This window comes from Schistosoma haematobium, chromosome 3, assembly GCF_000699445.3.
Source record: "Schistosoma haematobium chromosome 3, whole genome shotgun sequence".
In the NCBI taxonomy this organism is placed as follows: Eukaryota; Metazoa; Platyhelminthes; class Trematoda; order Strigeidida; family Schistosomatidae; genus Schistosoma; species Schistosoma haematobium.
In genome coordinates this window covers 27931894-27940350 of record NC_067198.1, presented here as the reverse complement: position 1 = coordinate 27940350, position 8457 = coordinate 27931894, and positions in this window count along the sequence as shown.

The window sequence follows — 8457 nt, the reverse complement described above, 5'->3', positions numbered from 1 at the left end:
CTTGATGGAGCTATCGTTCTGGTGTGTAACGTATGGAATAAAGAACATGACTTCTGCAATGCATGAAAAAATCCCGAATAGTGGTAGTAAGACTTCACGTTCAGAATGTAGGGGATGTTTGATCAAAATTAAGAGTTCTTACATATTTCTCCATCTTCAGAACTGTTGCTTGCTGTAACTCACTAATAATGTAAATCTGGGCATTTTTGTGATCGAAATGCACCATGGTACGCATGCAAAAATGAAATTCCAAATATCAATTTAAAGGAAAAGTAACTAATTCGTCCGAATGAACGTGAACACATCACTTGTCAGTGCTTTTGCTTGTTATCCTCTGGACTCCCGTTTTACCTATCATCAACTTTTGTTTTGGTAAAGTTATTTGTGATAATTAGGAGTATTTAAGTTATTATACAAACTAGGAGTCCTAGAAACAACGCAATTTAACTCGGAAGTAGTAGATGAGCACGAACGTATGTATCGTATTTTGAATTCGAAATCAAACTGTCATCAATTACAAACGAAGCATTAGTTCATACAAGCACCACATTATTGCAGAATAGCAAGGGTAATTATCTGAATAAATTCCAGTCCTGAAGCATCTCCATTAAGAAAAGTTGTCGTTCACCCTTTTTCTGTTTTTAACTGCATAGGCAGCTTGTCGCCACTCATATTGTTTTATATTTACGATGTAGAACTTGGAAAACCTTCCTCCATACCGACTGTGTCGCATTTATGAAGAGCAAAACTATTAGCCTCTGAGAGTTCTCATCAATTTATGATGTTAAGTGCAATCGCGTGAACTGAATGTACTACTAAACGAAGAATCATGGTATTACATATGGTGCTTTCTTAGTCAGAAACTACAATGTTAGCCGTAGTGGATTGGTTTCCAGATAATTCTTTGAGGTTTATATATCATCACTCTAAAGGGTTTACAAATTCAGAAGACAATACAAGATGACAACTAAAGTTTACAATCTAAGAGCACAGATCTTTAAGCCACAAGCACTCCAAGTAACTACAAGCAGAAAAGCTAATGCATACAAACGAGTGAACACAGAGGCGAATTGAGGGTTGATTAAAAGGCCAAATGAATTATTAAAATCCAAATACATACATATATATGTAAAGGAAATGTGAGTCGGAAATTGTTGGTAGAAGGTGATTAAGCCAACTCTTTTTAATAAAGCAAGATTCGAAATTCATAGTCGGACAAGAATAAGCTACAGAGGTGTGAGAGGACAGTTAAAGTAGACTATTATTGTAATTATTTTTGTTACTTCTGGCGTTTTCTGTCAACTATTGAAATTTATACAGTTACCATAATTGCCTGTAAACTTGTCATTTAAAGAATACGATTTTCGACCTTCCGTTCTAGTTTATGAACACACATAACATGAACCATTGATTATCACTCACAAAAACTCTGATGGGCTCATAGGCTGCTCTAGTTTCTGGAAAGATCAATCTATTCATTCTTCTCAAGCCAATTTTTACCTTGCCACTTATTGGTTTATTGAACCTGACTGTTTTTGTATGATCGCATGTGTATTGATTGCCTATCCTATTCATCATATGTCCGTGATTCATTTTTTATCTGGCTATAGATATTGAAAAAACGCTCGATTAAATGGAATCGACTGACCTACCTTCCATGATCCGCATCGCTGTCCCTTATTCGTTACGTTACCCTGATTGTTTGTTCAAACTAGTGAATGAATGACACATACGTATTCAAGAGCTACTTTCGTGTTCAACTTATTTAACTCCGTTATCCCCTAACGCGGATCATGTAGATAGTTATACACGAGGGTAGCAATCAGAGTAACAATCAGCAAACGATCTAATTGGGGTCAGACAAAAAGTCCGCGAAAGGTCTTTTCGGAGGCTTTTGTCTTAACTTATGAATAGACATTACAACGTATTGACTAACCATTCATTCGAGAAAAGTCTCAACCTAAGTGCTTCATTATCTGTGTCTCACTGTGGAGTTCAGAAGGTGAGGGACTTGTGGTCGGTGGACAAAGTGAATCTTTGGCATTCCATGGGGTGTCGAAAGCGCCTGACAGCACAACAGATGGCTAGGAGTCCGCTACCGAAAGTGCTACACCTCGATTCAGTGTATTGCGACCATCCAGAGGAGAACGCTAAAGATTCCAAGGTGTCGTTTACCCATCGTTGTAAGACTCCTCTGATTGTCGAGTTGGATACATCTACTAATGAGTGCTTCGGTATCCTGGTATGTAAACAATCGTGCTTTGGCGAAAGACTTCTTAGATGTGGAGAACGCTTATTTCTTACTGTTGTCCAAACCAACAAGTTTGTTATTTCCACAAGGTTGGTCTCCTAAGGGTCTCATGAGAGACGCGCTATTCGGCAATTCGATAAAAACCTACCAGGCTGTTGGGCGTGCGTAATTGCTTGCCTGTTTTCGGTTCTGAATTATCCAGAATGCCTACCACTTTACTTTCCAGTGGTCGGATGCCATGATCATCAATAATATATCCGAGAAAATCTAAAGAGTCGGTGCGGATTCGACACTTACGAATGTTACCGTGTCTTTCGAGTCGTTCAAAGACAAGGTCCACTTGCCTGGGATGAGATTCTCTGTCCGGACTTGAGGTCAAGCAGTCACCAACATAAGTGTGTGCGAAGTTGAAACCTCGTAAGACGTCGCCGATTACTCTCTGGAAAGTTTGAGCAGCATTTCATAAGTCGAATGCGTGAAAATCCATACTACTCGAAAGGGGAGATGATGATGGTCTTAGGAATCTTGTTATAGCCATGAGAATTTGGTTATGTACTTTAACCAAGTCGAAAAACAGTTGTAGCTTTCACGGTAGCTGTCATATCGTTAATACGAGGTATTAGGTAACGATCAAGAATGGTTTCCGCATACAGTATCTGTTAGTCACCAGTTGAACAACAGACGCCGTTCTTTTAGGGATCATGTTAAAGGGAGATGTAAATGGACTGTTTGCTGGCCGAATGGTCTCTAATCCTCTCATATGAAGGAATTCGTTTTTAGCCAATCTCAGCTTTTTGGGAGCTGGTTGACACGCTTACGGGAATACAGGTGGTCCTGTGGTCTTGATGTGACGTGTAACATTGTTGGTTACACTTGGCAATTTCGGTCGCGTTTGGTATAGCTCGGGATATTCATTTTGTGCCTTACTATGGCTAGTGGTATCCTAAAACAGGAAAAAAAGTTACACGAACAAATAAATTAGTGTTTCCGCCTGCTAATCTCCATTTGAGCGTGTCAACGAGTAAATTATGACGTTTTTCAGGTATGTAACAATGATTGGTATGGCAACTGTTGCGAAGCCGCGACCAGTGGAGTTCCACCGGGTCTGTTGTGATGTAGTAATCCACTGAATATAATGGTGGATGCGTCGCCCACTTTCGTGGATTGGTTGAAGTTAGACATTACCAATGTTGGATGCCGGCTTAGTGGTCTGGAGGTTAAGCGTCCGCGCGCGAGACTGGTAGGTTCTGGGCTCGAATCTCACGAGGTGGGGTCGTAGATGCGCTCTGCTGAGGAGTCCCACAATGGGAAGAAACGACCATTCGACGGTTCCAGGTATTCCATGGTGGTCTAACTTCAGTTGTCTCAGGATCACAACTATTGAAATTACTATTATATCCACAAAATCCCCTATGAAAAAAGTATAATAAATAACAAACATGATGACAACCGTTATGAAATGAACGTTGACTGCTGCCTATTTTTGGGAGTTCACCCAGTTAACAAAGGTTCCTCTGTATGATTGGCACTGATAGCGTGAAGCGAAATATAAATCCGATAGCATTCTTAAATGCTAATAATAACCCAGGTTAAAAGTCATGCATGATGTAGAGAGTGCTAGGGGGACGTTATGACACTATTATATCCTTTAGTCTCAGGCCATGATTATTAAAGCAGAAGAAAAGACGACGGAGATAGAACTTATTTACATACCGACAGTAGAGTGTGCGTTAAAATAGACAATTTATGGTGTCCATTTCACAGTTGGAACTGATAAAAAATAGGTTTTGAATATAAATACGGTTATACACAAAGTGTCACAAATAAAGAAAAAAAGGTCATTGTTCTTGTATTTACAAACTTCAATGAATATAAGTGTCAATATAGTTCATCATTATACATCATCTTCCTTGACTGTGGGAAAGCATTTGACAGCGTGGATAAGATAACCTTATGAAACCTTCTTTGCCAATATGGTGTATCTGAGAAGATCGCCACCATTGTAACGGTCAAAATCTGTAGTGGCATTGAACAATAGCCACACAATCCACAAAGCTGTGAACACGAGACTACTCAGAAAATAGATATTCAATATTTAACGCGGAGAAATACCTAATGATGGAGAAGGCGCGAACAGTGAGTTGAATTGATTGGAGTTGATCGGATGGCATGGCTCGGGCATGCAGGCGTGGTCTCTGCTGAATGTTGCCTTATATCTTCTATTCATATTAAATATATTGTTCTTTCTCTAGTCTAACCTTGTTCTACATCATGTATTGGTAATTGATAGGATACAGTGAGTTTGTGTAGTCGATGGTGTGACTTCCACGTCAGATCTTATAGATTAGGCAGTTATATCATGACAAATCTACAAATTTAGGATTAGGTCTATTATTAGAGCAGTACTAATATCACAGTAGACCATAATTCTACAAATCCTAATATCCGATTGAACCCAGGACTAACGAACCAAAATTTATCAGCTTGAGTCGGACTACGTTCTTCTGTATAGCGTACAAAGCGTTTTGAGTTACTCGTATTAAATTATATCGAAACACAAACTCCGTGTTCAATTTGAACGGTTCTAATTTAAGAAAGATATTAAATTGTATCAAAGGTACAAAATACCTAAAACGGTACCGACTGTGCTAACACAGACTAGCTTGTGCGACCACAAAAGGAATTTAATAAACAAGAATCCGATGCCTGAGGACCAATGAAAATGTTCCCGACAAGATAGGATCAGATGTCCATCTACGTGGATTGCAGTAACATTTGCAGACTGACAGTCGAAGGTCACACACCGAATCACGCCGTCAACTTGAGCTCGGTCAAATACGACTTTATTGTCAACAGTCTGGCAACATGCAACAGTAAAATTAGGTAACAAGAGGCAGGTCTTCAACCAAAGTTGCATTATAAAAGTTCGGATGAGGAAGACTGAAGAATATAAATTGCGGTTAAAAGAGACGTGAATAAAAGTTAAACTACGAGACAGGGGAAAGAAACAAGTTAATGACAATACTGTTCAATAAAATGCTATGGATGTCTTTTTCAGCTTTTTATTTCGGTTGCGAACATTATACAGAATTCATAAGACGGATTTCCCTACAATGTTGTAGATGGAGAATGGACAGTTTACAGATTCATGCCAGGTGAAGACCGGTATTAGTCTGGGTTACAAAAACCCTATAGAATCTGCTGCGGGCTAATACAAATATGAAAGTATTTTTACCCAGCTAACACTTCAAAAACGTATATAAAGAATACGTTAACAGAAGGCAGAAACTAATAAATACAAAATGTATGGTTTACTTGTTACTGTCAGCATTGTGCATGGTCATAAGTCTAAATATACATCCACTATTGTGATGATGTGGGGGAAATAATTCCAAGGGATGTTAGATATAGATCCAAAGTTTTCGTGTTCAATTGATGGCGCATATTCTGCATGATTTGAGTCTAAACCTTTGAAACAGAGTTGTTGGTAAACTGTTGAAAAATCGCAACCAACAAGGTCGGAATGATGTGTGTATGTGAAACTGTGTATTTGTGGTAGATCAAACAATATATGAACTCAAAAATGATAACAGAGTTATTAGGTACAAATAGTAATGTTAATATAAATCAGTTAAATGTTATAAATACAACAAAAATTAGAGACGTTACTTAATTCACCAGGTTTGCGCGTGTTCTAATTTAGTCTGGTACGAAAAATCCACAATTATAGAGGATTGAAGATTCCAGTAAGATTGATGAACTCTCAGTAGTATAATCCAACTTAGATTATGATATATTCCGACTACAGTCTATAGATGTAGACAGTATTTGATTTAGATTTCAGTTAACACAATCACAAGCGAATGGAGAACGAGAGGTATGTGTGTAACAGTGTATTTGTTAGCAGTTAACGGGGTGTGTCGTGCTATGAATGCAACACAACAGAAGGAAGTGTTCAAGGTTATTCACTTAAACAACACGTACAATCATTTAATGATAAATGTACATGCAGTGAAAAATTGACGAATAACATCAAAAAACTATTTACAAAATTAGCTTGTCAGGCATATCTCCACATATTTAGCATATGGTAATTAGTAACATATGGGAGAAGTGAGTAGGAAGTCAACTTAAACAAAATTCTTTGATCACTTAGGTGTTTTTATAAGTTGAGAAGGATCATGAAAAGTTAAAAATGAGGAAAAAACGTTTTTACAAATCAATTTTATTTTAATCATCCCAAAAATCTTCCTCGTCACTACGGAGTACCTGATTAGTTCATCAACCTCACACGAAACCCCCATGACGAACTCGACTGAAATTTCACGCATAAATGGCGGCCCACAGGTACATTTGAAGTGATGACAGATGGAAAACAAGGCTGCTTACTGACAGCTCTTTTATTTTTGCTAGTTGTTGAGTGGATTGTAAAGACACCCAGATCTCATGAAAAGCACGGAATGTAGTGGATACCTTGGATATATTTATATAGCATATGCATGTCCACTTTCAAAATGAGTATGAAAGAAAAAATCAAGAGAAGTATAATTATTTTTAAACAACTATGGTTAACCATGGAGTCATGATCAAGTAAAAGCACTATCTTTGTTGATTTCTGATAAATATAAAGAAAGGACTATAATGAAATTTAGGGTCTAATATACGCTCGTGAAACTGAAGACTGATTACTTGAGTCAATTAAGTATGGCGTTGATGAAAGCTGAAAAACAACTTATTCTGAAATCATTCTGGAAAGTTGAAAACATTGATAATGTAGGCATCAAGAGTGATGAATGAAAAGAAAAATAATCAAAAAGAAGGCTTGGAAGTAATTTACGTGTAAATGCCATTGGTATATCAGGCTGGGTCAAAGTTACATTTACTTTCGCATATATAATCGATCCTGTGTAAGGTTTCACATCAGATAATGAGGCGGTAACCCGATCTGTATTCAGTGTTTGTACGCATAGTTACAATTGATGAGCTCTCATTTTTGAATGTTAATTCTGTAACGGGGTTAAAAATCATCATGTGTGGTGTTGTTAATAGATTCTGTTTTTCTATTGCAGGGCAACCAAGAATAAATGCTTTAGAAGAAAAAGACCAAGCTCTGCATACACTGAACCTACAGGATGACTCATAAGACTGTTTTGTAAACTAGCTCTCCCTTCTGTACATAACCCGCGGATTTTAATTTTCAAAATAAACGACTGATGGCTTCATTATGTGTTCTCTCTCTTGGTGTGAAGTGCTCGGGTAACATTGTGTGTTTTGGTTTCAGGTCTTTCCCGCCTGTCAGTGACTGCTGATTACACGTGTTACAATTGTATATTATATTTTTGTAGATTACATTTAAAAACTTTTATTCCTCCCGAATTTTACTTCCAGAATTTTTGGATTTTATCATCAATTCTATAGTTAAATAGACTGCTAGTCGCATTGCGGACTACTTCAATCTTAATTTTAATAATATTTTTGTTGACCAATAAGATTAGTTTTCTATATTTTTAATGTTCAGGAAACGATTCCCAATTCGAATTTTTTGTTCTAAAGGTATTTTTATGTGGTACTCTATACAAGCTAAACAAACCATTAACTTAATTATTTCAAATATCTGTAGTTTTCATGTACAGAATGAGATGCAAAAACCTGTGATCAGTTAATTATACTAAGAAACGTTTCTTTTAAGAAAATCATAGGGGCATTCATATTGCATTAGAAGAGTTGTTTCTTGAAAATTTGACTATCTCAAACTAAGAAGGTGAAATTTTGGAAAAAATGTAAATTTATGAAACAAATATGAGGAGAATAAAGAGCATTCGAGAATTACCACTCAGTAACTCATTTTTCCAGAAATCAAAGTTGCCTCGGTCGTCATGTTTTGCTCATTGACCGTTGTTCTGTGTCCGGTACTATGCATTCATCTATTTCGTATAAAATGGTGAAATAATTTGGTGAAGAAACAAACTTCTTTGTAGTAGATTAAGACAGTGAATAAAAATTCTTCTCCGAATGCCTAGCACTACCTTTACAAGAGAATATATAATAAATATTTGTACACAGAAAAAGTGTGCAATGTTGTAGCAGTTTCATTGTGGTGAAATATTTATGTGATACTGAATTATCGTTTTATGGAAGTGTTTTTCTCTGTAAATTGCGCATATAATCTCACCAAAAAATCCTATTGTGGTGTATGCTACTTATGT